Genomic DNA, 9361 nt, shown 5'->3' with positions numbered 1-9361 from the left:
ACAATGGTGTGCAAGATGCTTGGGATTTAACACTAAGTAAAATACATCTTTAAGTATTTGAAAGAAGGGGCACCATGTACCCAAACCTTACTGTCCAAAGAAGGCAACCGGGTTGACTGTGTAAAGTAACCCGTGACACATCCTGTACAACAGTAATCCAATAAACAAGACATATATACCTTTCCTCTGTAGCTTAATGCATGAATAATTCTCATGAAATATGGCTGCCAATTCCCACATGCACTGTGGTTTTAAGAGGACAGTGGCGGAGCTAGACAAAAATGTCTGGGGGGGGGGGGGCCAAAATACAAAAAAATATCTGTAGTAAGCAACTGCCACTGAGAGAACAAATTTATAATATGTATACTCCAATTCAATCAACCACTAACTAACAGAGAAAAAATTGTAGTGGTATCACCAAAAAAAATCTCAACTTACATCAAATCACACAACGGAACAACAAAAGAAAAGCCACTTTGACTCATACTGAGCAGTGTCGATGTACAAGCAAAGCTTTCGGTGTTAGAGAATTCAGACAAACTCTGCAGGTTCAAGCGGCCGGCCCGCCAGAGTTCAAGTAGTCGACAACAACAGAAACCCGTGATCACCGGCCAGTGGCTGATACTGGGCGCGCCCTTGATCCCCCAGGCCCTGGAGTCGACGCCACCGGCCCAAACACGGAGCTCCTCCTAACCTCCTCGCATTCTCCTCGGCAACGGCCGGCCAACATCGAGGACTCGAGGCCGTCCGTCGCGGCACCGTCGGCTTGGTTGAGTGAAGCATGGCACTGAGAAGCAGTCGAGTTGGTGCGTGAAGACCTTAAGAGGGCTTGGTCGTTGGTGCAAAAAGGGATCCAGTAGTTTAGGGTTGTATTTGAGCTGGGTGGATGGCACTTACAAAATCAAGTACACAAATTTGTATGGGGGCTAGCCAGCGACAAGGGGTGGCTCGCCGGCCGGCAGACATCGACGACCACTGGCCGGTATCAAAGAGCATAAGATGATCATCTCAGGCATGCCTTTGTTCCTCCCTCATGATCTTCTCCTTGGGGCCGGCGTCGAGGTAGTGTGGCAGCTTGGTTCATAGATGGATCACGTAGCAGGCGAGCAGCCGTGCCCGAGCGACGAGTGTGGTTGGGGAAAAAAGAGTCAAAGCAGCCGAGCCCCTAGCAGGTTCGTGCGTAGGCATGATAATCCCAGAGGCTTGTGGCCTTCTACGTGTATGTGCATGGGCACATGGCCCATCTAAAAGCAGCAGTGCAGGGCGATTACTACCTAGTAAAAAAATTGCACTTTGGTTGGGGGGCCACGGCCCCCTCAGCCTTCTACGTAGCTCCGCCGTTGTAAGAGGTGTCACTTCAAGAGAGAATGAGCATACGAGTTTAGTGATGTTCCTGGAAGAAAATCATGAAGGAGCAGCAAAGTTACAAGTACACGTACATTCTCCAGATTTAAACGTGTACATTATGACATCATATAGTTTACTCCATCCACTTATATGTCATTAATCTACACATACATTCTCCAGATTTGAACATGCACATTACAACACCATAAATTTTACTCCATATGCACTTACAGGTCCTAAGTTCATTGTAAAAAAAGGCCGTTGGAGTCCAACCATGTGTGCAAGTTTGTAGCAAGTGTTTCACTGATTTTGTGGAATAGGTCAATGATCGTGGTCGTGGAGGACATGCTGGAGGAGGTGGTGCCTCAAGTGGTCGAGAAGGTCGACCACCTGATCTCATCAAGCATGACAATGGCATCATGGACATGCACCGTCAGGGGAAAGAGGCAGTGGCAGGCTGGCAAATCAGACCATGGAATACTTCCTTCCCGCAATCCTAATGGACCTGCAAAAACCACAAGAACGCAATTTGAGACATGAAAGAGATCAACTAAGGATAGCTAGCCGCAAACAATTTGTGCACATAATTAGAGATATGTAGGGCGGTCATTATTTGTGTGTAGGGGTCTAGTCCTCACCTCTGCCAAGAAAATTAGACAAGAGAAACTAAAAATGGACGAGGGGGGAGAATATTAGAGTTGAAGGAACACATGATCTGGATTATCTTATACCAGTGACTGAAGAAGCAGAAGGGACAAGCAGATTACTGTTGCTGCTCCCATTTTTTTCTGAAAGCACGAAATAAATGGAACACCGTCCGTTCATGCAGAATGGACGAAACCCAATGGGCAGGAACCCAATCCTTATAAGTTCACCGAAAAGAGTTACAATGTTAATCAAATGCTACTTAGAAGCGATAACAAACTCTTCAATTGCTATCATGATGCATAACAAGTTGAAATAGATAACATGTCTTTATATTTGCAAAGGCATGATAAGGATGTAGGTAGATAGCCAACATGACGTTTATGTCACAAACTTTGCTTCACATGCATGAAACCAACAATGTATCTGAACAACAATTCAAACATGTCTAATAACATGGGGAAGAGTTAAAAGTAGTGGAGGGGATTATCTTGTAAACTGGGATTCTGATGTACCAAAAAGTAGTGTAGCCTATGAACCAGCATCTTGTTTGCTGTATCCTTCAAAGGATTTTCCATTCATATCAATCGCTATACATGGCATCCAGAAAAATTCAGATAGTCCTCTGGCATACGCAAGAATCTGCACCGAGTGACTTTCACCTGAATTCCATTGCCCCCACTGCAAAAGTAGAAATATCATGAATTCTTAACAGGCACAACTGAAAACTTTGCATTACATGTAAAGCGAATCGACTAACAAATAGAAGGACCAAGAACAATGATACTGTCAGACACTGCTAACATCAAGAAAATTAGAGGTAGTACATGTCACATTTCTATGTCTATTTCCTGATATTAAAAATATTATTACTCCAATAGATTAATTTCAAGATCACATCATAATTTCAACTGCATATTTTTTCTCTAACATGAAAATCTGATAAGAACAGAGATTAACCTGAAGCCAATTGAAGATTTACCAAAACTGAAGCTAAATCTGTTCATATGAACCAAGCACCCAACTTGTCTAATAATACGAGCACGTATTCCTTTATGTATCAACCAAGTTCCCAACTTGTTGATTAAAAAGGAGCCTCTGTGTACTAAATAACATAGAACACAAGGACACTAACAGTGTAACATTCATCATAATCCAACCAATCACCATTGGCTGCCCCTCTTTGCACCCTAATTGATATTTATCATGTATAACTTTTGGTTTAATCATTTGTATTTTCCTATTATAGTCTTTCATTTCCTATTTATTTCCTAAATTTCTCTCTCATTGACTCTTTGCTCCTCTTCTCCTCAAGTGTTGATCGCACTTGCTGCTAGACCTAGTTTGACCCAAAGGAGACAAACATGATGTTTGTTTACGCTGTCCTCCCACCCAATCGAAGGAACGGACCTTGTGTACGCCGATGGAGGTCATAGATGCCGCGGGCTGCTGCAGCTGGGGCAGGAGGATACGTAGGACTGGCAGAGGGACCGGCGGAGGAGACGCCAGTGGAGGTTGGCCGGAAGAGGACGAGCAAGCCGCGGGCTGGCCGGAGGGGACACCAATGGAGATTGGCCGGGGGAGGAGGAGAAGCACCTCCAGAGCCGCCGCCGCCTACTGCTCGAGCGAGACGGGGAGGGTTTGGGGTAGCGGAGTGGGGGGTGCACGAAGGGGAGGGGGTGGTAGGAGGTGGACATGGAGCGAAATCACCATCGCTCGTTCTGGATCCCACGTTCATCTGTCGCAGTTAACGACAGGCATCTGATTCCGCCCCTGGAATAGCAGCCCAGGACAGTTGGCCCAGCAACAGTCCAAGCGGGCGGAAATCATGCATCGGATGGCCAAGAAGGCCCGAGTTGCGGGATCCAACAGCCAAAAGTGACGAATGCGTGAGAGAGCTCGGATTAGGTGCAGTTATACTGTCCTTAATATGGTTAGTTCATAATCTTTGCTGAAAACTTGAATGCTGACTTTACATATTTGCAACAACAAGATCAAACAGAGTTTGTAAAAAAATTTCTTTATCACTTTCAGTTTGTCAACTGAATTGCTTGAGGACAAGCAAAGGTTTAAGCTTGGGGGAGTTGATACGTCTCCAACGTATATACTTTTCCAAACACTTTTGCCCTTGTTTCGGACTCTAACTTACATAATTTGAATGGAACTAACCCGAACTGACGCTGTTTTCAGCACAATTTCCATGGTGTTATTTTTGTGCAGAAATAAAAGTTCTCAGAATGTCCTGAAACTCCACGGAGTCATGTTTTGGAATTAATAAAAAATATTGGCGAAAGAATCAACAAAGGGGGACCCACACCCTGTCCACGAGGGTGCAAGGCGCGTCCACCCCCCTGGGGCGTGCCCCCTACCTTGTGGGCCCCCTGGACCTCCACCGACCTCAACTCCAACTCTATATATTCACTTTCGGGGATAAAAAAATCATAGAGAAGGATTCATCACGTTTTACGATTCGGAGCCGCCGCCAAGCCCTAATCTTCCTCAGGAGGGCTGATCTGGAGTCTGTTCGGGGCTTTGGAGAGGGGAATTCATCGCCATCGTCATCATCAACCATCCTCCATCACCAATTTCATGATGCTCACCGCCGTGCGTGAGTAATCACATCGTAGACTTGCTGGACGGTGATGGGTGATACGTCTCCAACGTATCTATAAATTTTGATTGTTCCATGCTATTATATTACCTGTTTTGGATGCTTATGGGCTTTATTCTACATATTTATATCATTTTTGGGACTAACCTACTAACCGGAGGCCCAGCCCATATTATTGTTTTATTGCTTGTTTCAGTATTTCAAAGAAAAGGAATATCAAACGGAGTCCAAATGACGTGCCAATTTTTGAGGATTTTTTATGGACCAAAAGAAGACAATGGAGCATCGGAGTTGGGCCAGAAGAGCTCCAGGCTGCCCACAAGATAGGAGGGCGCGCCCCTAGGGGGGGCGCCCCCCTGTCTCGTGGGCAGCCTGGAGACCCCCCTGACGTGAAACCAACGCCAATAATTCCTATAAATACTGAAACTTTCGGGAGAAGATAGATCGGGAGTTCCGCCGCCGCAAGCCTCTGTAGCCTCCAAAAACCTCTCGGGAGCCCTTCCCGGCACCCTGCTGGAGGGGGGATCCTTCACCAGTGGCCATCTTCATCATCCCGGCGCTCTCCATGACGAGGAGGGAGTAGTTCACCCTCGGGGCTGAGGGTATGTACCAGTAGCTATGTGTTTGATCTCTCTCTCGCGCGTGTTCTCTCTCGTGTTCCCTCTATGGCACGATCTTGATGTATCCCGAGCTTTGCTATTGTAGTTCGATCTTATGACGTTTCTCCCCCTCTACTCTCTTGTGATGAATTGAGTTTCCCCTTTGAAGTTATCTTATCGGATTGAGTCTTTTATGAGAACACTTGATGTATGTCTTGTCGTGCTTATCTATCGTGACAATGGGATATCATGTGCCACTTGATGTATGTTTTGGTGACCAACTTTCGGGTTCCACCCATGAACCTATGCATAGGGGTTGGCACACGTTCTTGACTCTCCGGTAGAAACTTTGGGGCACTCTTTGAAGTACTTTGTGTTGGTTGAATAGATGAATCTGAGATTGTGTGATGCATATCGTATAATCATGCCCACGGATACTTGAGGTGACAATGGAGTATCTAGGTGACATTAGGGTTTTGGTTGATTTGTGTCTTAAGGTGTTATTATAGTATGAACTCTATGATGGATTGAGCGGAAAGAATAGCTTCATGTTATTTTACTACGAACTCTTGAATAGATAGAGCAGAAAGGATAACTTTGAGGTGGTTTCGTACCCTACCATAATCTCTACGTTTGTTCTCCGCTATTAATGGCTTTGGAGTGAATCTTTGTTGCATGTTGAGGGCTTGTTATATGATCTATCTATATTATTATTGTTGAGAGAACTTGCACTAGTGAAAGTATGAACCCTAGGCCTTGTTTCCTATCATTGCAATACCGTTTACACTCACTTTTATCACTTGTTACCTTGCTGTTTTTATTATTTCAGATTACAAATACCTTTATATACCATCTAATTTGCACTTGTATCACTATCTCTTCGCCGAACTAGTGCACCTATACAATCTACCATTGTATTGGGTGTGTTGGGGACACAAGAGACTCTTTGTTATTTGGTTGCAGGGTTGCTTGAAAGAGACCATCTTCATCCTATGCCTCCTACGGATTGATAAACCTTAGGTCATCCACTTGAGGGAAATTTGCTACTGTCCTACAAACCTGTGCACTTGCAGGCCCAACAACGTCTACAAGAAGAAGGTTGTGTAGTAGACATCAAGCTCTTTTCTGGCGCCGTTGCCGGGGAGGCTAGGTAAAGGGCACTCACTCACACCCCGTCAACTAAGCTCTTTTCTGGCGCCGTTGCCGGGGAGGTGAGTGCTTGAAGGTATATCTTTATATCTTGCAATCGAATCTTTTTGTTTCTTGTTTTATCACTAGTTTTGTTTATAAAATAAAACTACAAAAAAATGGAATTGAGTTTGTCTCATACGCTTCATCTTTTTAATATCTTTTGTGAGAATGATGGAAAGGAAAATTGTGCTCAAGTGCTAGAAGAAGAATTATATAAAATGTTTTGCATGAAATCTTTGAATGATGAGCATGATTGCAATGTTGTTAGTATGAATTCCTTGAATATCCATGATGCTAATGATATGCAAAGCCACAAGCTTGGGGAAGCTACGTTTGATGATTATGATATTTTTTGTTCCCCAAGTTTTGATGAGAATATTTTTTATGATGAAAGCATGTGTCCTACCTCTGATGATTATATTGATGAAAGTGGGTTTGGAAGAGTGTCAACTTTAGGAAGTAGTGATCCCACTATTTTGGAGGATGTTGAATCTTATTGTGATGAATATGAAAGTGGATTTGGAAGAGTGTCAACTTTATCTAGTGATGATTCCACTATTTTGGAAGAGGTTCCAATTGATTATGAGAACAAAGTTGCTATCTATGATGATTATTGTGATGACTTGTATGCTATAAAGAATAATGATAACCATGAAACTTGTCATCATGATTTTAGTTTTCAATTGGATTATGCCTCACATGATAGTTATTTTGTTGAGTTTGCTCCCACTACTATTCATGAGAAGAAATTTGCTTATGTGGAGAGTAGTAAATTTTCTATGCTTGTAGATCATGAAAAGAATGATTTAGGTAGTGGTTATATTGTTGAATTCATTCATGATGCTACTGAAAATTATTATGAGGGAGGAACATATGCTTGTAGGAATTGCAATAATGTCAAGCTTTCTCTCTATGTGCTTAAAATCTTGAAGCTATGCTTGTTTTACCTTCCTATGCTAGTTGATTATTGTTCCCATAAGTTGTTTGCTCACAAAATCCCTATTCATAGGAAGTGGGTTAGACTTAAATGTGCTAGTCATATTCTTCATGACGCTCCCTTTATGTTTCAATTCTTATCTTTTATGTGAGCATCATTGCCATCATCATGCCTAGCTAAAAAGGCATTAAAGAAAAGCGCTTGTTGCGAGACAACCCAATATTTACCCTTACTGTTTTTGTGTGTCCACATGATTATGCTACTGTATTAATCATGTTTTATAGCTTTTGTTTCAATAAAGTGCCAAGTAGGACCTTTGGGAAGACTTGGGTGAAGTTTATGTGATCTTGCTGTGAAAAACAGAAACTTTAGCGCTCATGAGATTAGCTGCCATTTTTTACTGGATAGTGATTTTAGGTTGATTCTTTTTTCAGATGATTAATAGACAAATTCCTCAGGTCCAGAAATTTATTTCATAATTATTGGGGTTCCAGAAATATACGTTTGATACATATTACTATAGACTGTTCTGTTTTTGACAGATTCTGTTTTCTATGTGTTGTTTGCTTGTTTTGATCAATCTATGGCTAGTATTAAGTGGTATGAACCATAGAGAAGTTAGGATACAGTAGATATTACACCAATATGAATAAATAATGAGTTCATTACAGTACCTAAGTGGTGGTTTTATTTTCTTATACTAACGGAGCTTACGAGTTTTGTTTTGAGTTTTGTGTGGTTGAAGTTTTTAAGTTTTGGGTAAAGATTCGATGTACTATGGAATAAGAAGTGGAAAGAGCCTAAGCTTGGGGATTACCAAGGCACCCCAAGGTAATATTAAAGGACAACCAAGAACCTAAGCTTGGGGATGCCCCGGAAGGCATCCCCTCTTTCGTCCTCGTTCATCGGTAACTTTACTTGGAGCTATATTTTTATTCACCACATGATATGTTTTTTGCTTGGAGCGTCATTTTAATTTGCTAGTTTTTGCTTGCTGTTAGTTAGAATAATGTTTTGCATCTTTAGTTTCAATAAAAAAGTCAAGGATCGCCTTTGCCATGCTTATTTTGCTAGTATACATGTTGCTGGTTGAAAACAGAAAGTTTACCGCTGTTGCAAAAATTCCGTAGAAAAGTCAGAGAATGGTATAACGTTGAATATTTTTGCATATTAAGCTCTGATAAATTTATTACAGTGGTAATTTTAGTTCATAATTTTTGTAGTCAGGAAAGTATTGATACTCTTGCATTCTTTACAGACTGTACTGTTTTGACAGATTGCTGTTATGATTGCATTGTTTGCATATGTTTGCTTGTTTAATGATTCTATTTGAGGATAGGAGTATTAAATATGCAGAGACATTTAGTATGCAATGTTGAATAATAATGTTAGTAATTTGTTACAGTAGAAAATTATAACGTTTTGCATTGGTTTATACTAACCTATCTCACGAGTTCTTGTTGAGTTTGTTGTGAATGAAGCTTTTGATAAAAAGAGAAACCATGATATGAGAGGAATTAAGGAGACACAAAAGTTCAAGCTTGGGGATGCCCAAGGCACCACAAGATAATATTTCAAGAAGTCTCAAGCATCTAAGCTTGGGGATGCCCCGTTAGGCATCCCACCTTTCTTCTTCAACAATCATCGGTTAGTATCAGTTGAGCCTAAGTTTTTGCTTCTTCACTTGAGTTGTGCTATCCTTGCAATGTCATTTTATTTTGTTTTGCTTGCTACTTGAATACAATAACAAGATCTGAATTTCTTAAATGAGAGAGAGTCTTCATATAGTTGCATAATTATTTAGCTACTCATTGATCTTCACTTATATCTTTCGGAGTAGTTTGTCGTTTGTCTCTCATGCTTCACTTATATTATTTTGAGAGTATTAAACAACATGGTAATTTGAATGAAAACTATCATAGGAAGTGAACTGGATACTATGATCAACTTGATGCTTGATAATTGTTTTGAGATATGGAGGTAGTGATATTAAAGTCATGCTAGTTGGGTGATTATGAATTTCAAGAATGC

At 41.5% G+C, this 9361-nt stretch overlaps 1 long non-coding RNA gene across 1 annotated transcript; it reads right to left on the bottom strand.

The window, feature by feature from the left end:
* Positions 1–1404: 1404 nt before the first annotated feature.
* LOC123065479 (uncharacterized) lies at positions 1405–3681 on the bottom strand. Its single transcript, XR_006431050.1, has 3 exons — positions 3403–3681; positions 2508–2673; positions 1405–1852 (listed from the first exon to the last, which is right to left on the bottom strand). It is a non-coding gene; the product is annotated as an uncharacterized lncRNA (long non-coding RNA).
* Positions 3682–9361: the final 5680 nt, after the last annotated feature.

Source organism: Triticum aestivum, chromosome 3B (assembly GCF_018294505.1).
Source record: "Triticum aestivum cultivar Chinese Spring chromosome 3B, IWGSC CS RefSeq v2.1, whole genome shotgun sequence".
Classification (NCBI taxonomy): domain Eukaryota; kingdom Viridiplantae; phylum Streptophyta; class Magnoliopsida; order Poales; family Poaceae; genus Triticum; species Triticum aestivum.
Note: the sequence above shows the minus strand (reverse complement) of the source record. Positions and strands in the feature narration are given on the sequence as shown.